This window comes from Rhinolophus sinicus, linkage group LG02, assembly GCF_036562045.2.
Source record: "Rhinolophus sinicus isolate RSC01 linkage group LG02, ASM3656204v1, whole genome shotgun sequence".
Lineage (NCBI taxonomy): Eukaryota > Metazoa > Chordata > Mammalia > Chiroptera > Rhinolophidae > Rhinolophus > Rhinolophus sinicus.
The window spans coordinates 127875671-127900201 of record NC_133752.1 but is presented as its reverse complement, the minus strand read 5'-3'; the positions used below and the strand labels follow the sequence as shown (position 1 = coordinate 127900201).

The following is a 24531-nucleotide window of genomic DNA, read 5'->3' as shown; positions in this document are numbered from 1 at the left end:
TTCAGAGAAATGATTTTCAGCTATTTTAGACTGTATGTCCTTCATTTGGAAATCAATTTATATTCATGCACTCACAGTCATCTTTCACTAATGTCATAGATTGATGGACTTAAGAAGCCTAGCTTTTCCCTAGTTCTGTTTGCAAGGCTAATTTTTACAGCATTTGATCATTTCACCTCCAGTTGCTCCTTTTTCCAGGATGTTGTGTCTTACAATCATTTCTTTGATAGATATTTATATAATAGTTTGCTCTATCTATAAAATGTGTCTATGCCTCTCATAATGAGAGCAGGTACTTATGAAAGCAGAAAGGTTCATATCCTTTGTGCTAATTATTCACAGAAAGTTCCCCAATGAGATCATTGGAATGTGTGTCTTGGAACAGAGACGATTAGGAGCTAGTTGCTCATACAACACCTATATTATTGGCTCCTAATTTGCACTGAATATATGTAAACTCTTTGCTCAGTTTCTCAGGTATCCTATTATTGGTTTACTCTTTCTGCTGTTATTATTACTAAATTTAAATTAGTCACTGGGTCTCTCAATGTAAATCACTATTCCTTTACCAAAAGCCATTGGTGCCAATAAAGAATGACTCAATGACAGATATGAATATAGATGTATAGATATTCCTGATCTCTAAGTCTGCATACATAATACATTTTTCCTTTGTTAATTTTACTTATCAAGAACATGTATTAAAAGAATCTAACTATTTTGCTCTTCAAGGGCAGATGCATGAAATTTTCTTCTGAAGCAGTAGATTCTAGTTCATGAGAAGCCTTGGTAATAAAGAAGAGTGAATTCCTTATAATGATTCTTACTAATAGAAATATTTGTGATTATAGTATAACATCCTATATTTTAGTTGCTATGCAATTAACATTTTCTCTTTTCTTCTACCTTCTGATACACTTATACACATGAGGATTTGTAGGTTTCATTGTACCAAGATGATTAGGTAGAGATATTTGTTGCAATTTTAAGGAGAATTTTAGGATATTTTCCAGATGTCAAATATGAGTGATAAGTGATTTCTTCCTTGCTGTCAACAAACTTGTATTGGGCATTACTATGTCCCAGGAACTTTGCACATACATAAGATCTCTTCATTTAATCCTCATAGCAACTTGTGAGGTACTTGCTGATCCAGTAAGGAAAATAGAACATATACCTAAATGACCGCAATTTAAGGCATAAATTGATGACTGTCATAAGCAAGGTATAGAGCTATATAGCAACAGAGGTACAGGAGAAACTTTCCTTCTATCTGAAGAAAAATTTTTTAAACCTACATGAAAGGGTAACATTAGGGTCAGATCTGAGGGAAAAATGTATTTCTAATTTTATTCCAAATCCTATGACTTTCTCTTCTCTGTAGATGTGAACTATTACTAGCATTATTCTTGTGTTGAATAAACAAGACAAGGGTAGTACCTTGGCACATGTGAAATGAAGATGAGGGTGTAAGGAAAACAGGAAGAGCTAGGACAGAGCAAATGTGAAGTACCTAGCAAGGACTATGAGTGAGAAGGAAGAGGAGTGTATGTTTTCATGAAAAAAAAAAAAGTAAAAGATGAAAAGAACCAAGATTTTATTCCTCATGAGTGAAAAATAAAAGGGTAAGTAGGAAAGTCATTATTTAATGCTCCCTTCCTAAAACCACCAGTTGACAACATCAAGATCGTCTAGTTTATTTGTTGCCTGAGTTGACCTAACTAGTGTCAGGAGAATCTGTCTTCTGATTATATGTATAGGACATTTGAGGCTCAGATGCTCATTACTCAAGAAGTAATTATGAGGATGAAGTAAGAAGTGCTTCATCTGTTGATGGTCTGGAAGTTTACTAATGTGAATACCTAGTACGTGAAGAAAAGGGATGCAAAGGAGGAAACGGCACCAGTTTTGATGGTGGGAAATGTGACCTTTGCCCCACAGCCATGCTGAGTTATTTTGCTTGTAGGTGAAGTGTTTTGTGAAATCATTCTGGATTGCTCCAGGGTCAGCCTGGTTGACTTTCTCTCACTCACCATTCCTGGAAGAACTACATAACTACCCCCAACATTACCCCCAGTGTATAAGAATTGATTAATGTGAATAAATTCACCATTTATCACTTATTCAAATACTAAGACTCACTGACACTGACCTCTTAACAAAAATCAAACCAAACTTTTTTGTCCTTCTTTTCCTGTAAGTTGATACCAATATCAATATCAATGCTTCTCATAGGTGGATTCTCTAGAATCAGATGATTCAAAACTGTGGCCTCTCAAGCTGGCAAGTTATATATAAACTAAGGTCGGTTCTTTTCAAGTAGCCTTATGTTCCATTATACACAATGCCATAGTCTGTGGACTACCTTATGGACCCCAAACAATTTCTTAATAGCCTGAAAGAGGTCCTATAACTTTCCAATAAACTTCAGGAAAAATGCATAGGATAATGAAATAAGTCCAAGAAATGATCTCTTAAGCATCCTGTTTATACCAGAGATTGTTCTGGACCTAAAGGGATGAAGCAATACCACTACAGGACTCTCAACAAGCTTACAATCTACTATAAGAAAACTATGTGTATAAAATAAATACAATGCTAGGCAATAGAACATAAGAGACATACTACTAGGAAATTTCCTACCAGGAAAATAAATTCTGACTGGGCTGGCTCAGAGAAGGAAACAGTTGACATAGAACTTGAAGCATTAAAAAGATTAGAATAGTAAAGAATTAGTTGGGGGCAGAGTGGGGGAAACTGGTGTCCTATCCATATGGTGAAGTACTTAATAGAGTAGAAATTCAGCAGTGAATTTACACCAAGAATTTATTTTCAATCCTCTTTAAAGTATTTTACTTTAAAAAAATTATTTTATTTATTTCCATATTTTTGTTTTTATTATTATTAAGACCCATCAATACATCATGACCAAAATATATTTTATTTTCTGTAACTTGCAAAAAACAGATAAAGCTAACTTTAATCTTTCTTATTCATTTGTTCATCAAATTTCACAGCAGTTTTGCTCTTTTGGATTCATTTTTGTTTTATTTTTCCATACATCTTAGGTATTTTTAAATCCAAATATGTTATGATAAATAATTATCATACAGCATATTAGAATTATCAGATTCCCCAGATTAGTTTAAAAATTGGAATTTAAGTAAAAATATAATTGGCTATAAAATTCATAGACTCATATGATGGCAATCATCTAGCTTCTGTTGAACCCCAAATTTCAAGTCACTGCTAAGCACTGAAACGTGTTTAATTAAATTCATTCAGAAGAGTAGCTTTCTATGAAAGTGAGCATCTGAAGCAAAAATCATCTATAGTCTAAATAACCTTTGAAAATAAGCCTACCATACAATTCAGAAGGCTAATTTTTCCTATCTCTCAGTAAATCTAGCACAACATTGAAAGAGGTAATGATTTTCAGTGCAAGATCTAAATGAAATAATCCCCTTGAGTTAGAAGTCATGTTGTGTAAAAAAATTTAATTGTTGTTGTTTTCATATTTTTTCTAACCGGGTATGTTTAATGTTACCTATGTTTAATTATAAAATGATTGCAGTGGTTCTCAAAGATAAAACATGCATCAAAATCACGTGGAAGTCTTGTTAAACTAGAATGCAGAATTCCACCCTCAGTAGATCTGGGGCGGGGCTTGAGAATTTGCATTTCCAACAAATTACCATAATTCTGATACTACTTGTCCAGGGACTTCACTTTGAAAATGAGTCTGTGTGTGTGTGTGCATATATACACACACGCATACACACATATACATATATAAACATACATGCACATATACAAACACACATATATAAATATCTACTTTTAAAAGAAATTCTTGGTTATGAAGAGTGTTTTTTAAAGTACCTGTGTGCGTATGCATCATTCAAGCACAAATATTCTTTAAACTATCAGTCCTTTCTTAGTTTTTCAGTTGTGTTTATAATTACTTCTGTCCTACAGAGCTGCTTTGATGTGCAAAGCTGGCAAAACTAATTCTCAGCTACTGGGAAGCTTTAAATGCTGAGGTCAAATTGTCAGGAGAATCTTGTCTGGATGGGTTTAATGCCAGGAAGATAGATACAAATTGGCATTTCAATAAGCTACTTTGCTAAACTTTAATAACATAAATTCTGTTAAACTTGGAGTCCTGATTAAAACACAAATAAAGGAGGAAATCCCTATTGTTAACTAAGCCCATTTCGCCTATTTGTTGCTATCTCTTTTAATTTGTAAGGGCATGTCAGGCTGTGTAATGAAATCTATTCTCTACTTGCTAAATCTTTGATTTTTGCCTTTCCCACATGTTATTAGGTTAGTGCAAAAGTAATTGCAGTTTAAAAGGTTAAAAACCAATTGCAAAAATCGCAATTACTTTTGCACCAACCTAATAGATGTACCTACATGACTGATGTGACTTTAATAGCTGCTTCCCTACCTTTGCAGAAAATGTAAAAATGTTTTGAAAATTGTTTATTGTCTTTCTGTCATTTCTCTCATAGCTTTCTAATGTTTTTTATATTGTTTATAATCTGTTTTCAGAGTCCAAAATTTTTAACTTCCTTTTTTATGCCACCAAAATGGAAATCATATCTACATTTATTTATGTATTTATTTAAAAAAGAAATGCTGTATTTTGTTGGGTGAAGTAGTACATTCTGTCTCCCAACTGTTTCGTTTAATTAAAAATTATCCCTCACACAATCACATACCTAAATAAAAGAGATAACCCCGAAAAAAGATAACACAATGTAAGCAAGTTAGGGTTGGGGAGTGTGAGAACACAGAACTTCAGAAACATGGGGACCATTTAACACCCAAGCAGCTGATCACAAAGTTATCATCGGGCTTTGGGACTGAATATGGAGGAGGGCGAGAGGATGTCCAAAGTAGCATAAGGAATGACTGAAAATAAAGGAGTAGCCATAACAGATTAAAATGGGCCAAATTCACAATTTTGTCACATGATCTACTTCTTTTGCAGTCAACTTGGGAGGAATTAGGGTAGATAATATATGAATATAAACCATAAAAATAAAAAATATTAAAAAATCAAATTACCTACTTTCTCCCCTTTTATAAGAATATGTAAAGTTATAGAAGACAAGGTTTAAAACTACGTATCTCACTTTAATTGCTCTATTGACAATTTCTTATCTACAGAGACCGGCCTCTAGTGGCATGAATAATTTAAAACTACTTGCAGTGTTTAAATTTGAAGACATAAATTCTATTCGTTCAATACCTATTTATTAAGCAACTTCTATGTAGTAGGTGAAAGGAATACAGCTGTGAACACACATCCCTCGCTCAGCCTGGTGGTTACAGCGTACTAATAAACAACTCACCGCAATACCCTACGAAAATAGAAGCACGTGGAGTTATGAACAATGTGTCAAGGGGTCATAGTCCTAATTGTAATGTCTGGGTGCTCCTGCCTAATTTAAGGAACCTTAATTTAGAATTTAATTTAAATTATATGTGAAAAAAATCAGTCTACTCTGTATATCCTTTCCTTTAGCAACAACTACAGAGAAGAAATGTATCCCTTTAACCTTTGAGGAGGTTATTTTCCCTTTCAACAGAGGGGGAAGCTTCAGATCAGAACTAATTGTTCTGTGATTGATTAATACTTTCCCTCCCATGGCTATGTACAGGCGGGATGGCATGCATTGTACACACAACAGGAGGTAAGAGAGTCAATCAATTAGGAGAACAATTAGTTCCAGTTTCTACAATTTATTTGAGCTTGTAGATGAAATTGCCTGAAAATATTAAGAACATTAAAGATCAGTGATGAGACCTAAAGAAACAAATTTATATTCAAATTTTAGAGACAGATGCTTCAGTTGACACTGCTTTTCTGCAGACAGGCAATGCTAACACAATAACAATTACCATTTGGCAGCAATTAATAAATAGGCTGTCAAAACCAGTCAAGTTGTCTTCATGGTTTTGGAAAACTGCTGATTTTAGCATTGATATGATGAGGCTGAAGTGTTCCTGAAAAGCTTAACATTATTAATTAACTTAGAGGAGGTGATTCTGTGAGACCCTTTCTACAGGTCTTAGGTTGAAAATTTTGGGAACCAAGCATTCAGTGCAACTTGGTATCTTCCACGGGGTCCATACTTGATATTTGTATTTAGAAAAATGCAGTATGTAAGAATATTCTAAGATTTATGAGACTGATGAATTTACAACCAAGAAAACATGAGTCAAATTGAAGTAATAGAATTTGATGGGATCCTCAGGTCACATTGAATTCTAGATTTAGTTTGTGTTGCAATATCATGGTATAAAATTCAGGTGGGGCTGGAAATCAGGTTAATGGCCTAGCTTTAGATGAACTCAAAGTCATATTCAATGCAGAAGAATCTGGAATCCTGAGCCTGGCAAGAATTTGAGGCCTCTCTGGTCCAGGGAATGAAAAACCAGAAAGAAAGGAATAAAAATGGTCAAGAACATTTCATTGAAAACAGTGAAAAAAGCAAAACGTTCAAGAACTTTAATACAAATACTATTTCTTTTAAAGGAAGATATAAGAAGGAGTTTTAAGCTTGGATATCAGCCTATCCTTACCTAATAATGATCAGAGCTACTTCAGCCCAGAACGTAAATCCTCAAGCAATTTAACATACCTATTAGTTTGTCCAGATTTCAGTGAAGGAATAAAGTGCTGGTGTTAACGTGTGTATGTATAATATTTAAAACCCAAACACATTCTAAGAGTAATTGCTCTAGAACTACTCAAATTTAATCCCTCAGAGAAAATTTGTATTTGTTTAAAAGGTGTCACTGTTATCTTGATGAATAAATAATTTCCTGCTAAAAAACTCTCTGATACAAATAAGGCAGCTAAGAAATAAGAAAAATAAAACATCACTATTACCAGAAAAACAAGGTAATACTAACAGAGAAAATTCATTCTACATATTACATCTATTTCTAGACCAAAACAGAAAGAATTCATATCATCCCACACAAGTTTTCCTAACTTTTAAATTTTGTAATTTGTAATTCTAGGAAAAGCAAACTGATATTCTCAGCCCCTTGTCTGTGGTGTTTTAGTAGTTATATCAACTTTCATTCTCTAATTAATTTTACTAATCTCTTTAATTAAAGAATAAGTAAATCAGGACAAGGGGGTAAAAATGCATTAATTGCAAGAACAATGGTAGAAAATAATTCAGGTGACCCACCTACCAACTGATCTTGTCAGCATTGCTTTGCTATCTTGTTAATATTCTAATTTCTGTTTTATGATTCTTCATGGAATAAAATGTTTCACAGTTAATCTCCATGGTACTTTTGTTTCTAAACTCTCTAAAAGATGTTGATTTGGCAGTAGCCAAATGTTTGAATATAAATTTATTTTATGCAATACACAGAAAACAAGTATTTTATTGATATAAAATATGGTTTCTTTCTTTGTGAAATTACAGTAAAAGTTATTTTGAAACAGCATGATCCCTCTCTGGACAGTACTAGAATTTCATGCCTAAATTAAGTTGAACATTAATTTTTATGAGTTTTTGGGTCTCACGCCGTAGTGTAAATCTCCATGGTTCAAAGTGTCAGGGGAGTAGAGATGTAGATAAAAGCTTCCAGAAACAAGATGTAAGTGTGAAAGATGACAGAATGATCATGAGGGAAGAAATTGCTATAGCTTTTCTCTTTCATTTCTATTCATAAAGAAAATACTTAAATTTAAGGACAGTCATTTTCTTTCAATCTGGTTGATAACAGCAAAAGGCTCAGGCCTAAATTTATACGTAACACAGTAAATTCCCAGACATCATGGAGACAGGCCGCTTTAAGAAGAGGAAAGCCTGCAGAATGTTTAGAACTACACTCCTTGTATGGTGACATTCTGAAATCAATTGACATTCCGATATTGATGTTCAGGCTTCCTTCACAGAAGAAGTGTTTAAAATCTTTAACTGGCATCACCAAGGGAGGAGGCTCAAAGGCAGTAGAGACTCCAGCAGTTGTGGTCTGAGTTCTTTTGAGCCTCTTCAATGCCGCACCACTCTTATGTCGTCTGAAATGCTGTTTTCTCATTCAGAACCATATTCAGTCTCTGATAATGGGCTTCTACCAAGTGCCATCTTAATGAGCTGATTTCTAAGAGACTTTTCTTCTCACACCCTCTGCAAAATGCTGGCTGGCTTCTTTACTTGTTATCGTGAATAACAGCATGATTTTGCAGCTACATGTTCCCCTCTTTCAACACTGAATGCTCTATATCCGTTCCCTCTCTACCAGCTGCTTTCTCTCCACTGTCAGCATTTTATGATGAAAAAGATTCAGTAACAATGTGTGCCCAATATTGTGTAGGCTCAGGATTTGAATCAGGCCTCCATTTTTACTGTTGAAATGCCATCACCTCTCCGAATACCAGTTCTCTCCAAAATTGAACGTAATCTGAAATAACATGCAAAACTTGGAAACGCATCCAGACCTACTCATGACACAAGAGAAAAATAAAGAATCGTGTGCAAATTCACCTAAGTTTACCAAAGTTTGTATGTTTCACTCCATCATAACAGAGAAATGCAGTATCCGTTTTTACAAATATTATGAACATATACCCTAAACACTATCAAATCTCTACCATATCATTGTAAGGATTGAGACATAGTGCTGAGTATTGCAAATGCAAATATGAATAAAACCTTATCCCAAAACTCAAGGGCCTTAAAGGCTAGTGGGAAAAATAGATACATATGCAGAAAGCCATGATAGAATTCCAGAAATGCAATAAAAATTCATGAAAATCCTCATCTTCTCCAACATAAAGGAGAGGAGTCTTTTTATATATTAAAGAAAAGAGGGCATGACATGTTTTCATTAGAAGAACATATAGCTAGGACTTCTGTTCCTGATGGCTTATTAACCAGAAGAGATTATTTATACTTCCTTCCAAAAGCTATTGAAATACAAGAAAAAAATACAAAAAGAAAGGGGTGAATCACATAAAACTCTGGGCAATGCAATGGTACCTTAACAAATCAGAAATTCTGAGGTATTTCCAAAGGATAGAAAGCATTTTATAATAATTGATAAAAACACCAGATCTGAGAAAATTGTAACTCAAAAGTACGTAGCAAAAATGTACTCCAAAGGAACCATTTTTCCACAGCTGAATCTAAATATTCTAACAAATTGATCAGGACTTTTGCCGGGAGAGTAATTGCCTTGGAGTAATTTATTAATGGAGAACTGCCTACTCACAGCTGGGCAATTGGCTCTAATTTATACGAACGTAGTAAAAGCCACTCTGAAAGCACTCTGAGTAATGAGGGGAGGATTCTGGGAAAGGTTTAAGACCAAAAGAGAAGCAAAACAGGGCACTCTGAATCTCAAAGGGGCATGAAGAAGAAGAGTAGGAGGGTCCCCTCGGCTAGAAAAAAATATGGGCCACTCCCAGAGAAGTGCCTTCCTTACCTTAATAATCGAGGTAATTCTTGGCCTACCTATTGCTACCTGCCCAGGCATCTAGAAGGAATGTGTGCTCATCAATACACTTTAACCAGGTACCCCAAGTTCTCACTCAATTCTTCCATTCAGAGAAGAGGCTAACTGGATGAAAAGGCTTGACCAATTTATAAGAAATCTATATCACTCACTAATATTTATCAACATAAGATTCAAACAAAGATGTTCTGGCTTCAGAGCCCATGCTCTTATCTAGTACATAACTGGTCTAGGTATATATTGGCCCAGTCCATATAACTTAGTAATATAACCTGGCCCCAACCTATGTCATATTTGCATTTATTAAAGGAGATTTTTTTGTTAAGTCCAACAAATATCCAATTGGTGAACCGTCAACCTGTACAAATAGTTGAAAAGGTAAAAATAAATCAAGGAAATGTATTTTGGAACCAGAATGTTACTACACAGATCAGCCAGTCATTCCATGGAGTCACCTTTAGATCTGTTCCTGAATCTTTCTGACTCTCAGAACTTGTTCATTTCTGAAGCATAAGAGCCTCTAGAAGCCTCATACTTTTTGGGCTAATGTTCTTACCACTGTAGTGAAACCAGTTAAGTGCTAGGAAAGGGTAATTCCCACGTACTCCCTGAAAGTTGGGGCTCCTAAGTGGTTGACTATCTCTGAGTCCTGCAAAACCTTGTCAGAGCCAAAGAGCTTCAGAAATTCTAACCTGTTTCATACAGAATCCCCCAAAATACCTTCAGTAGCAGCTGCCATTTTGTTTAAAAATGGATAAATCTGAAAATGTAGTTAGAACCTATTGCATAGAGAAAGATGAACACCCTCCATCAAGAAACAGAATTATTCTTTTTTTCATTTCTTTCTGAGTCTAACTGGTATTTCTATGAGACCAGAACGTGATGTCGTGGAGAGGTAGACAGAAAACGTTGTGCATATTCCAGAATCTGGCCTTCAAAGTGATAGGCTCAGAAAGTTGTTTTGAAACTAATCTTTAGGTATGACTCACACTAAACAATTCATGAGGCTAATGAATAACCCAGAATGCCAATATTTGTTAGGACCTGGACATGGCATCTTTCACCTGTGCATTCTCTCCTAATAGAGAAATCTACATGGCAAATAATACTATATTCACCTCCACAAGTCAGAGAAGGATCTCCTTGCATCCACCTCTGCAATAGGGATGGATATATTATTTACAGGACGATTATTATTGTTGTTATTATTATTATTGTGAACCCTACATTAAAATAATTATCAACTACCATTGAATGCCGGCTATGGGCTTATTAACATATTATCTAATTTTATAATAGATTTTTAAGTTGTGTATTACTAAACACTTTTAACAGATGAGAAAACACTAGATCAGAATGCAAGTGACACATTCTTTTTTGTGTAGCTAAGAGTCAGAACTGACTCCCTCTCAAGTTGGCCGTCCGAGAGCTCCAATGTGCTCAGCGAGAGCCTCCTTTGTTTAACTTACCAGTCACATCTCCTGAAGTCTCCTCTCCTTTTGATTGCTTTTGTCTTTGTTTTTTACACCCTAATTCCTACATTTCATTATGAATTATTCTTTCTATGTTGTTATTATTTGTACCTTTGTAACTTTAAACATTTTAGTAGAGCTATATTTGGCCTTTTTTCTACTTCTAGCCTTAAAAATTCTGTGATTTTAAGTAATCTCTCATATTTCAGTTGATTTTGTAATTTTACTTCATTAATTTCAGTAGTACTTTATTAGAATTCCTTTTTTTGGCACAATACTTTGACACAATCTTTTGGTTTTGTTTTTTTATTTTTTTTCCCTACTGATTTCGTCTTTGATTGCAAAGCTCCTGAGGGGTTTCTGAAAACAAAATCTCCAGTAAACAAGGAGAAGTATATTAAGCCATATCTTCTGTTTTATTCTGTATTTCACCTTCTATAATACAGGGTGACTTTTAGTGGATTGAATCATTGCTCATATTTTATTCCTGCTATCAGTATACTTTTATTGTAGTAAAAGTGTTAGTTTATCTGTAATATGATAGTCAGCTATGAATTTGTGGTAGTGTGCCCTCACTCTGAACTGTCTCCTTAGCCAGTTGAATAGTAATTGAAATTCAGCTATTGATAGTACCTGTTTTAAGGAAAAGCAGTTGCAGTATTAAGAGCCATGGAAGAAAAAAACACACACAAACATTTGGCTAAATATAAACATTTTCTCCTAACAAATGCATCACAGTTTGTAACCAAACTGATGAAACAAACGAGGTTCTAATCATCAATGACCTTGACCTTCACAGAACGGAACATTGCAAAGCCTCCCCATGTATATTGCTTTGCAATAAGGTTGAGATGTTTTCCACTTAAGAATCTTAAAAAGTTGTGGTAATGTGGCATTTGAGATTAAAAGTCATGTAACAGTTTTCAAAGAGGAAGTTGGGTACAGGGTGCTTTAGACCACTTTTCAGTTTTCTTTTAATATATCATAATATCAAATTATTGATCAATAAGTTTGGGCATAAAGCCTAAAGAGATAAGAGGACTGCTTATAGAATGACTTTATTTACATGAAATTATAGTGTTTGTAATTACTGAATATAAAATTAAAAGGCCATTTAGCTCCATATATTGCTGTCAATAAGCCAGCATGCCTGTTTATGATGCAAATGAGAGGGTATTTACGGATTGTGTTTCTCAACATATCACTCTGAACTCTTTCTTTGAGGATCGAAGATAGAAACTGCAGTATGTTCATCAGTCCTATTTATTATTGAGCCACTCAGATAGAAATGGCATGAAGTTCAACTGTTGTCTGAAATTAAAGTTTTTAAAAAGCCGCAACTGATTTTTATCAGAGTAATATTTTTCACAATGATGCTTAAATGTGAGATGGTGCTTCGATGATATTTTATAGGAAATCTGTTCTTAAGCTCACTTCCTTGAAGTGTATGATCTGGGTTTGTCAAGAGGAAAGACAAAAAATCTTCATGAATATGTCCCTAACTTTATCAAAGACCGACATGTTAGAGAGAGAGAAAATAAACTGTTTCTAATTAAGAGACAAAAGCAAAGAAGCAGCAGCAAAAGAAAAAGAAACTCACTAAGAAACACTTGGAGACTATGCTACACAGTAGACATTATAGGGTACCTGACTTTCAAATATTCTTTCTAATCCTTTGACTCCCCCTGATTTACTTCTAAAGTACTCCAAGTAGATCCAGGCATAGTTGTACACTGTTCCCTCACTCACACACTTGGATTGATGGACACATTAGAAGGTAGGGCATCCAATAAGAATACAAGGTACAAAATGGAACCTTACCTGAACATTTCAGATCTTTCATGAAAGATGAAACCAATTATAAAACCCATTTTTTTTTGCATTTCTAATCAATTCAATTCGTATTTATCTAGCACCATAGGATGCAAGGTAATGATGTCCACCATAATTTATAGGATGTAAGGAAGATACAACCCTGTTCCGAATAGAGAAAATGTATTTTGCACCAACCTACTACTTCATTATCCGATTTCCACAGTAACAAAAACAAATTTACTTTTTCTATAGGTTTATTTTCTACTATGCTATACCTTCTTGGCTTCTTGCTAATATCCTGTGTGCCTTGACCCCTGGTTTTTAATTCTCAATAAGTTTAACACTCAATACATTTTTGCTTTTTTTTTAACTTTTAAAACTGCAATTATTTTTGCACCAACCTAATATTGGCATCTAATAGCTTTTGGCTGCAAACAACAGCAAACGTAACACAAAATTGATTAAGCCATAAAAATAAAAAAAAAATGTACTATTTCCCATGGGGAGAAGTCCCAAGGACGGTGTGGTGTTCGTAGTGTTGGTTAATACAGCAGCTCGATATCATCGTTCAGGCTTTCAGCTCTGGCATCCATACAGTATCAGCCTTCTCTTTCACTAGCACACAATGCAGTTCACAGGAAGCAGTCCCAGGTACCACATACAGACACAACCACCCCTAGCAGAAGGGACATTAGAGACATTACTTCCCATGCATATATTTTTAAGAGTTATAAAAACTCTCCCAGAAGTTACCCAACAAATTTCCTCTTATATTACAAGCCCAAATTGGATCATATGCCTTTGCCTAACCAACCACTGGCAAAAACAATGGGATTACTATGATTGGTGTACAGACTAATAAGATTTACCTATAAGTGAGGGATAAAGAACAGTAGCTGCCTGAAAAAAATTGGGGCTTTTCTTAAATCAAAAGGAAGGAATAGCTGTTAGGTAAGCAATGGACATGTGGTTTCATTTATTAGTATTTTGTAAATGGTGGATATTTTTCATTCATGTCTCATGTCCCCAAATTAATTCATTAGCACACAACAGAAGGTACATTTCAGGAAGAAGAAGAAGGCAAATCACCACTTGTCATACTTTATATCTGATATATTTAGAATATAAACTTACTCTTCAGGCCCAACTATATTCAGATATTTTAAATCTCAGTGGTTTTCTACGTGGTGTGTTATCTCAGTACAGTCGCCCATAACCATTTCTAGTACAGCATATATCACACTAGATTTTAACCATCTGTATGTATCCCCATGCATACAGATGGTGAATGAACTACTTGAAATTTATCCAAAGCACCTCGTACCATGTTGCACACATTGTAGACACCCAATTTATTCATTCGTTCAACATTTATCTATTCATTTATTAGCAAGGCAGAATTCCATAGGCCCTAGAGCTAGCCTGTTTCAGCTCATATCCTCACTCCAGCACTTACTAGCTGTGCAACCTTTGGCAAGTTTTCTCATCTATAATAGAGAAATAATAGTATTGCCTGACTCACGGGGTTTATTTTGTGAACATTAAATGAGCTTATATGTTTAAAGCTCTTATAAAAATGTCTGCCTCATAGTATGGTCTTATTAAATGTTAACTATTTTTACTTATTAATATACTATTTCTAATGTAGATTGCAGAATTTTTCATCCTATTTACCACCACCAGAACCACATATAGATTGCATCTCTCTGTGTGACAACACAATGACAGTTTGAATACAGTTTGATAAAAGAGGGCTTAGATTTTCTCTCAAGTGCCTGCAGCTCAGAAACAGCAAGAGTTTAGAGCTGAGTTTCAGCAAAGCAATGGAGAATGAGAATTCCAAATTATTTGTCTGTTGCTTCTAGAGAAAACACTTTGAAAGCCAATTGGCTTGATCCAGCTAAGCTGTATCTTTTTAATAACTGCCAAAAGTGTCTAGTTTAATCTTACTATATAGAAGTTAAAGAGAAGTAACCTCAATTAATATGTACACAATAAGCATTGTCACTAAAAACTTGTTAAATTGATCCATGTAAGATTTCAATTACATCTCTAGATTTCTGTATCTACCTTTTCTATCAAAAAATAAAAATGAAGAGAGTCTGACTCTTACTGTATCATTTCTAAAACACTGTAAAATACACTTGAAGTCTTTATAATTCATTTGAAAAGGCTATTTTGATATCTCTTCTTGATCATGACCCTGCCATTCTTACTAAAATCTTAGGAGGCTCTTGAAAGCTATAAAAGTTATTTATTGAGTGGCGCTTTTAAAATAAATGACAATTTTTGAAACTGCCGTAAAATATTTCATTAATAGAAGAATGGGTGCACAATAGATTAGAAAAACAATAATTTGTGAATTCAGTATTAAATGCTTTTAGAAATAGCTCTATGTTGTAATTGTCAAGATTTGTTTCCCTTCTGTAGGTGGGAAATTTTCAATTTTGTGTAAGATCTTGACTTTCTGTATCATTTTTATAGTAATTCAGGACTTAGCTTTTTGACTTGCATATAATTTGTTTCTTTCCATTCTTTTATTCTCTATATTATAGGTCTGAGGAGGGGGAAATGAGGCAGCAATGAATATAGTTTCACTTGGCTCATGGATTCATTTTTATGTTAGCTATTTCTTCTGAAATTTATATTGAGTACAATTGCTAAATATAAATTGAGGTGATTGATTTGGAAATTAAAAACTCAGTTTGTTTAAAATTTTATAACATTTATTACTTTATAATACATTATTTGTAAATAATGCTCATGTTTTCTCTTCATTCTGTAGGAAATCTGTGTTTCATATACTCTAAGGAACAATTAATTAAAGATTCACTGTTATTTTATATACCACTAAGAAAAAATGTTGCAAATTAAACTATGTCAAAAACGGTTTCACATCATTTGAATTTTTATTTTGTACATATTGAATGATAAACTTATTCAGACAGATATTATTTTTGTCACTCTCATACATAAAGAAGAAAATAAAACAAAATAGATCAGTTAATTAATTCTTAAGATTTTTAAGTCTGTTCTCAACTCAAGAGTTGATGATGTCCATCTTTTACACGCCATTTATTTTTCTTTGTGCCATCAAAATTGTAGATAAAGCATTTCTTTAAACATTGCTCCACTAATGCTTCCGAAATCTTTCAAACTACTTGATTCTCATTCTGTTACTATGTTTCCCTGAAAATAAGACCAGATCTTATATTAATTTTTGCTCCAAAAGATGCATTAGGGCTTATACTCAGGGGATGTCATCCTGAAAAGTCATGCTAGGGCTTATTTTCCAGTTTGGTCTTGTTTTCGGGGAAACACGGTAATTTTGATTGTATAAGCTTACAATGGAAAGCGTCAGAGCACAACCAGGATTTAGATGCCTTCCTCAAATTGTCTTTAAAACCCTTTTGCCATGACGGTCAGATATACTTGGATCTGAATGAACATTTCCATCCGCTGACTGCAGATGGAAACTTCCAGAAAGGAAGTTTAGGAAAGCAGATGTACATTTTTATATATTCTTGTGTTTTTCAAGAATGAATAATAGGAGATTCTTATACTTATAAATAATGTCATTTATATACAAAGCAGCTCAACTTGTTATTAAATGCATAAAATAGTCACAACATCATTTTGTTTTTTTGTGGGGGGAAAAAAAAAAAAAAAAACTTGAAATCAATTAACTCAGCAAAAGAGTTAACTGATTTGTTGACTGGAGCATCAACAGGAATTACAAGCAGGTTGAACATGCCCAGGCCTGGTAGACAGTGATAGTAAAATGCCATGGATTATAAAGCCAATGCCCATTTCGGAGATGTACAACTATGAGGAAATAATGTATTGTGAAAACAAAAAGCATGCAGTTAAATGTTTTAATCACTCCACTACCCATCTCCGTGGCACTTTTCTAAGCCTACACAACAGGAGCCCCATATCACCCTATATCATCAGTTCTCTCACTCTTCCACGTACATCTTGTTGTGAACACAGTGCAGATCAGTAACAGAATTCACCACCACTGGCTATAAATTCAAACATTCCAGAAACTACCAAGCCTAATGAACCTACACAATAGGTTTTAGTTCTCATTATGCCTTCTTGATTATAAGGTGCAGGTAGTCAGATCACTGTCAATATTAGTATTTGCAGGATACTATATACTGCAACTTAAAGCTGAAAACCAGGCCAAAGGAAACAGGAAAACTGAGGGATGCACTGCACGGTGATAACAGGTGTGAGCCCTGAGGTCGGCCGTGTTTGGAATCCTGGCTCCACCACATGTTAACTATGTGACAATGGGCATGTTTCTTCTCTATGCCTCAGTTTCTTCAGAGTATTCTATAGCTAAATTCCTGAAGGAGAGAATCTTATTGGCCTCACTCACCTTTTCATGCCAAACAGTGTCACTGGCCTCAGGCCAGCGCCTAAGTGAGCTGTCATTGAATTAGGTCCTCATTCCTCCTTAAATCCACAGTGACTGTGGCTGTATGAGGTGGTCATACAATCTACATAGACTCTTTTTTCGCCATGAGAGCCTTTGCGCAAGGCAGTTTCACTGAAAAGGAGCTGTGGATGGGCAAGAACTAGGGTTCACATCCCAAGTATATCTCCTACCCACCATCTGCAGGATTTAGAGCGAGGTCTCTTTCTCCTCAGAAAAGAAATAAAGTTTAAAAAAAAAAAAAGATATAAAGATTTTGAACAAGTTGGTCAGCTTGGAAATAAACCTTAGTAATAATGATCCTTTTTGACATAGGACATTATTCTTTCTTTAAACAATGAAAATTAGAGATGGGAAAATAATTGAACTCTTATTAGAACCAGTGCCCTTCTACCATTAAGGAGATGAATCTTGAGAAACTTGTTCTACTTGTCTTGGAGAGACAGGGATGGAAGGAGATCAACAGTGAGAATTAGAAAATATGGAGAATAATTCATATTAAAAACACGAAAACTGGAAGATGGTAAGCCAGAGTTTTCCTACCTCTAGTAGGAGTATCTCGCTATTTTATATTATTTATTGATTTATTAATTGTTTTAGTAGCTTGCCATTTTAAAAGTTTGATCTTTTTTTTTTAATTAAGGTTTATTGGGGTGACAATTGTTAGTAAACTTACATAGATTTCAGGTGTACAATTCTGTAATACATCATGTATATATTATATTGTGTGTTCACCACCCAGAGTCAGTTCTCTTTCCATCACCATGTATTTGATCCCCTTTGATCTCTGATCTTTAATACAAATGTTTGCCTTTTAAGCTATTCTGCTGTTTTGAACACCACTCATCAGCCCCTCTCTCTGCTTATTCCCCTTGGATCCAAATTTCCTATTGTCTGATCCTATTTGCTACTTCTTATTCATGCTGTCTGTTTCCTGGCGATCAGAGTTGTGTTCTCAGCTGTCTAACTATGTCAAGAAGATACTGTGACTTGTAATTCACCACTATTTGTGTCAATGAATGCTGTCATGGGGCATATTAGAGTTTCCATAACGGCAGGAAGAGGCATCCAGGAGAAACTCGTGAGCTGTCTTGATAGTGTGAATTGGCATCTTATTCTTTTTTTCTCTGACGCTACACAAAGTATAGGTCTCAGGAAACACACATAACATGCATCAGGTATCCAGTATGTGACAAAGGAAACCTAACAATAAATGAGTATTGTACTCCCTTTGGAGGACAAATATACTTTAAAAAAACAAAGAAACTAAGAAGAAAGAAAAGAAAAAGATGAGGAGAGCAGGAGAATTTTGATCAGAGAGCAGGAGAAGTGGGGGAGGGAGAAAGACAGGAGAAAGAAAACCAACATGGCTGTAGGAGGCTGAAGAGAGACAGGCTTAAAAGGCAGAGAAAAACACCTTCTATAGAGCCAGGAACTAGAGACTGTGGTGATGATTTCATAGGTGTATACTTATTTCTAGACTCATTAATATGCATACATATTCCCAAACTCATCAATATGTATATATTGCATATATTACATGTGTAAAGCTTTTTGTATGTCAATCATACATACATACATACATAATTCTTAGAAAATGCAGCTGATGGGTATCCAGTACTTCCGCCTACATCACGTTCTTCCAAAGACACCTCCAGAATAATAATGTATACACCGCAACCATGTTTGTAGTGTGGTATTTGTAGGATTGGGAGGAATGTTGATTCTTTTCTCAAAGTTAAGCGAAGCAGGCCCATTTGTATCCAATTTACACAAGCATTTATGAGATACTGCGTGAAAACCATACTCCTAAGCAAAATTCTCCCTGCATTTCTTCGGAGACTTTTGTGACTAGATAAATATGGGAAATCTGGAGGTACCTAGATCTATTTTTAAAAAAAGAAGAAGGAAAAAACCCCAGGTGGCTGTGCATTTTATGGTTTTGTGAAGGTAGGATGTACCTGCTGTGCTTCCATTTGCTTCACAGTCTGAAAAACCACCTTTCATCTCCAACCATTTTATTGGCACTGTTACCAGAAGTCAGCTCTTTTCTGACATGATAGGGAATATATAATCTCTAGCTTCCCTCTTACTTCTTTCAAGAAAAAGTTTCTAAACTGGGAAGAAGCTACACCCACCCCACCCCACCCCCGCCCCGCCTGACATTCAAACATCTGCAAACTTGTGGAAGATTGTGATAATGATGCTACACTTCACTTACTGCCTAAGGATCCTTAGATATGGAAAGAATTTGAATGAAACTTTTGACGGTGGCTCATTTTTTCCCCCAAAATCTCTCAGAGTGGGTGTCATAAACGGAATTCTCTGGGAAACAGCACTGAGTCAGAGGTGGCTTATTGGGGTATGCTTTCTATGTAAGGGAGTAGAGGAAGCAGGTTTGAGCAAAGGCAGTTGCTGAACTGAGATGCAGTTACCATGAGCTGTAGCTGATTCAACCAGATCCTTCAGAAATGAACCAATTTGAAGCAGGAGGCCTGGCCTTTATAACAGCATCTCCCAGGCATTGGATGTGGGATGTCCCTGAGGACGTGAGTTTAACCTCGGGCAAGGCAGTTTTCTTCAGTCCAGGGTGATTCTATAGAAAGATTTCATATCTGTGAATTGTCAGCGGACAGGACTCCCTGAAAATGAAAGCCTCATTCCTGAAAGGCAGGGAAAGATGCACATGATGTCTTATGGTTTCCACCTACACCTACAGAAGATCAAAGGAAATTCTGATGGAATAAAATCACTGTATTCTGTCCTGCACCTCAAAAATGCATTCTATGACATTCCGTATTATCTCCCAGATTCTTTATAAAAATTACCCCAAAAGTTACTTTCAGTTTGGGGCAATTCTGCATTAGAATATTTTTTTAGTAATAATGTTTTCAATATTTCTTTGAACTTCTCCTGTTTCCTCTTTAATTTTGCATGCTGTTGTTACAAAATACAATACACAAATAGAGGTGGTACTAGTGATTTCTCCAGAAATCATTATGTTTATGCAGTATGGTAGATTATCTCACTATATAATCTGAGAAATCGTTATCAATTTGTAGACCTGGAGATAGACATAATTAAAGTCCTACTAAGTAGAATAAATACAAGGAATGGAGAGAAGTTGTCATGGCAACCAAAATCCTGGTTTTCCTCCTTTTACACCAAAAAAGTATTAACCTTTAAAATACCTTAATATTTTTTCTACATTGTATTTTAATCAGTGGCCATTTTGCATATTATATTTGCTAAATAGAGCAAATAAACATAGCCGAATCACTCGTTCTTGCAATTTAGCTTCTTACATTACATTTTAAAGTATTTTTTGAAAATCTGGCCTTTGGAAATTAAACTCTTTGTAAGATCCAGTTTTCTCAAAAGCAAAGCAGTTTTAAAGGTGTGTTTTTTTTCTTCTTTGTGGAATTTAAAATAATTCAGGTTTATAATATATTTACAATGTATAGATATGGAGAGGAAAGTAACTCTTTTACTGCAAGGATATCATTTCTAAATATACCCTTCCATCCGCTTTATACAAAAGATTTTATTTACAGAATTTGGACATACGTAATGTTTCATAACTTGTATTTTTCATCTAACACTCTACTGTATTTCCAGGTTTGCAAATATTTACCTCTAAGATAATTTTAATAACATTTTACAGATTACCATAATTTAAGAAGTCTCTCTGGTAGGCAGTTTCTGGTCTTCTAATATTAGAAATAATTTACTGTTAATATCCTTATATTAAATTGTCTGTACACCTAAAGTTAATTATCTCTTTTGAATTTCTAGAAAAAGAGTGAGAGCTTCCACAGCCTTTGATATGTTCTATTACTTTGACCTCTATGAAATATTATTCTAACCTATGATCTTCCCCAGGTCCCCAGTTTTTTGTACCCTCTTTCATATCTATACTTAGCTACATTTACAAATTAATACATATTATCTCATTATTATTTGAACATCCAGTTTGTTGACTCTGTGAGATTAAACTTTTTTTTCTTTGAGAATTGTTTGCTCATGTCCTTTGTACTAAACTTTCTTCTAAATGGGAATTTATTTTTCTGTTCAGTATTTCTCTTGGTGTATTCCAAGATACTAAATTCCACTTTAACTAAATGATTATACCTCTAAAACTATGTAATTAGTAAGATGACTTGTGTTTTCCATTTACTGGTAAACCAATTCAAAAGAAAACCATAAATACCTTCCCAGTACTGATTTAATTGTTTAATAATACTTAAATGTTATTATGAGAGTAACCCAGAAGGAACCCTTGGTGAGGCTAAAGCTATGTAGGACAAATCACTTAACCTCTCCACATCCCAATTTCTTCTGTAAAGTAAGACAGAATTACTTTTTCTCATTACCTTAATGAGAACTGCGGATATTATACTTAAATATCAATGACAATATTTTGGCACATAGTAGGTTCTTAATAAATGGCATCTTTAGTTTTTATTAGCCCCAGTTAGTAGTACAATATTGTAGTATGTCCCTTATTATAATTGTTTTCTAAACCACAGGTCTCAAATCATTAGTGGATTATGAAACTAATGTACACAATTTGGAGATACAACTAGAATTGTTTAGTAAAAAAGAATGAACTTGAATATATCAAAGTAATTCACATGTAGTAAGGGCCAATGTTATGTGAAACTTTCATTCTATATATAACATGCAGGTGGAGAGAGTGTTATAATGGAGTACGGTATAAAATGTATTTCTTAAAGGTAGCAGCTGAAGTTTTGGGGTTGTCAAAAACTTTCAAGCAAAACAATTTTATTAGATACTTGTCTCACTCATAGTGTGCAAGCTTCTTATTCTACAGTGGCTAAGACACATAAGTTCTAATTACTACTATATGACTTTGAACCAGTTGCATAACCTCTGTATGTCTCAGTTTCCTCACCCGTGAAATAAGATAAAATTATATCTCATAGGAGTGGTATGAGAACCATATGATTTCATAAAACTAAACCACTTTGCAGGTACTCAATAACTGTTGGCTGTTATTTTATCAAGACTTGAGTAGAATATAAAGGTTTTTTCTGAATTAGTGAACAATGCCACATGCACTAAAGTACATAAGAGAATATAAAGTCATTTGGACTGAATAATTAGCTACTTTTTCTATCTACAAATGATGCTTCTTGATAAGCACCTTACATCCATAAATATGAATTTTCAAGAGCCATGTAGCTATTCTTAGTTTTGCTATTTATAAACAATATTATCTGTCAAAATATGAAGGAATAAAAATGAAATATTAAACAATCAATTAGTCTTTCTTTGTCAGTATATTAGATCCTTAATTACCCATTATATTTTTGTATTTTATGAAATACGTTTTTTTTAATTTACAGTTGTAAACATTAAGTAGAAGGAGCATGTCTATATATTTTTTACAATCTTTTTTTTTAATCAGAAATAGTAGGGATAATATCATTAGCTAGTAAGAACTGAAAGTTTATAACTTTTACCTTTGATGAAACACCTCCCAAGCACACATTATGTTTGAAAGGATTGTTTTGGGAAATTATAAAAACATTGTTTGCTTCCTTAGAAAAAAATACTGCGTAAACTGCAAATGCATTTACGAAATGTTGACTCTACTTAATGAAAGTCTTATTTTTCCTATAGTCTTTTAGATCATTCAACTTACATGTGGAAATAATTTATATTCCAAATAATCTGGGATAATATGAAAATACTTAACAGCCCAGGTGGCAAAGGACCCAACTACCTGTGTGCACAAAAGCTACAAACAATGAGTATTACCCCCACTTGGAGGTAGTATCTGAACATCAGTCTAGGAGACCAGCAACGATACCCCACTTCCAGAATATGACCAAAATTGAGCTCAAACACAGACAATGTGCCTTTAATTTAATGACAGCTCTATTGTATTTAGCTAGCTGTATCTAACACATCATTTCCTTTAAATCCCATAGGAAACTATAATTCCTCAAATATCCTCAACTAGCCTGTGGAGATAAGCAATAATGCCTATCATAGCTGGAGATTCTTACAGCAGAGGAACAAATTCATTTTTTGAATACATACATACTAATATTTCATACATATGTATGGGTTTCTGTGCATACTTTTAGTCTTGCTGACTCAGATGAAATATAAAAGTTATCAATATCGATAGTTTCACATAAGTTATGCAAAGAGTACTTCACGTTTTTGCATGGAGACAAGATTCTAAGCTAAACAGAATCAGAAAATCAGGAAAAGCTTCTGGAAAGTGACCTTATGTTGGAAAAAGATAAAAATTTTTCCACAATCTGGAATATTCTGGGCTGCCAAGTTCTATGAGGGAAGAAGGGAAGGAGAGCGGGAAGGAGGGAGTGAGGGGGATAGATTTATTCATTAATCAACTGATCAATAGCTGGAACAAGCTTACATGCTAGATTGCTAAGTTCTTTGCCTAGATTATCTCATTTTATACTCATTAAGACGGTATGTATTTTGTATGATCAGTCTCATTTTACAAATAAAGAAACTGAAGAACAGAGATCTGAACTTGCATCTGTCTGATTCTACCTTTCACGACAATATTAGTAGCTACTTGCAGAAACTTTAAAGCTTAAAAAAAGAGAACTATTATAAAATAAATATTGATTATCTATGTATTCATATTAGCCTCAGCCATCACCTCCATCCAGAAGATCCAAAATCTCTGGATTTTTATTAAGATTTTAATAATAACCCCATACATTTGAGATTATTCTTCTTTCAATTGTACTTCCACTAAATAGATAAGTATGCATAATTAATTCACAGAAGGTTTGAGTTCTATAAAACTCCTTTATCTATTTGCTGGTTATCTCTACTTCCTTGCAAATAAAAAGGGCTTTATGGGTCCCAACTTTCCTGCTGAGACAGTGAAGTTACTTATGCCCAGGCTTGTTTGCACTTATCTATTTCTGCCCAGAGTCATGTTTACTTTCTTACCAGCACAGCCTGAAATCTTAAGTCACACAGTAAAATTAATAAAGTCCAGAATATGTTTAGATTGGAGAATATGACTTCAATTACACCTTTTTAGAATACCTCCCTTACATTTATAGAGTACTTCACATGTCTAAAAAAAATCTAGGTAAGGCAGGTTTCAGTTCTCCATATTTCAAAAGGCAGATAAATTGAGGTCAAATGCATTGTCAAAATTTAGCTAGTGAAGAGGACTAGAATTCATGTGTGCTGTATCCAAAGCTAAAATTTTTTTCATTGACGATTTTAAGGATTGTTTTCTTAACATTTTGGAGATAAACAAACATTTAAAATAATTGAATG

General features: G+C 34.3%; 1 protein-coding gene across 3 annotated transcripts in view; it reads left to right on the top strand.

Annotated features, from left to right (window-relative positions):
- The window catches only part of SYT1 (synaptotagmin 1), a 505880-nt gene that overhangs the window by 291321 nt on the left and 190028 nt on the right, over positions 1-24531 (top strand). The gene's annotated exons all lie outside the window — the stretch shown is intronic.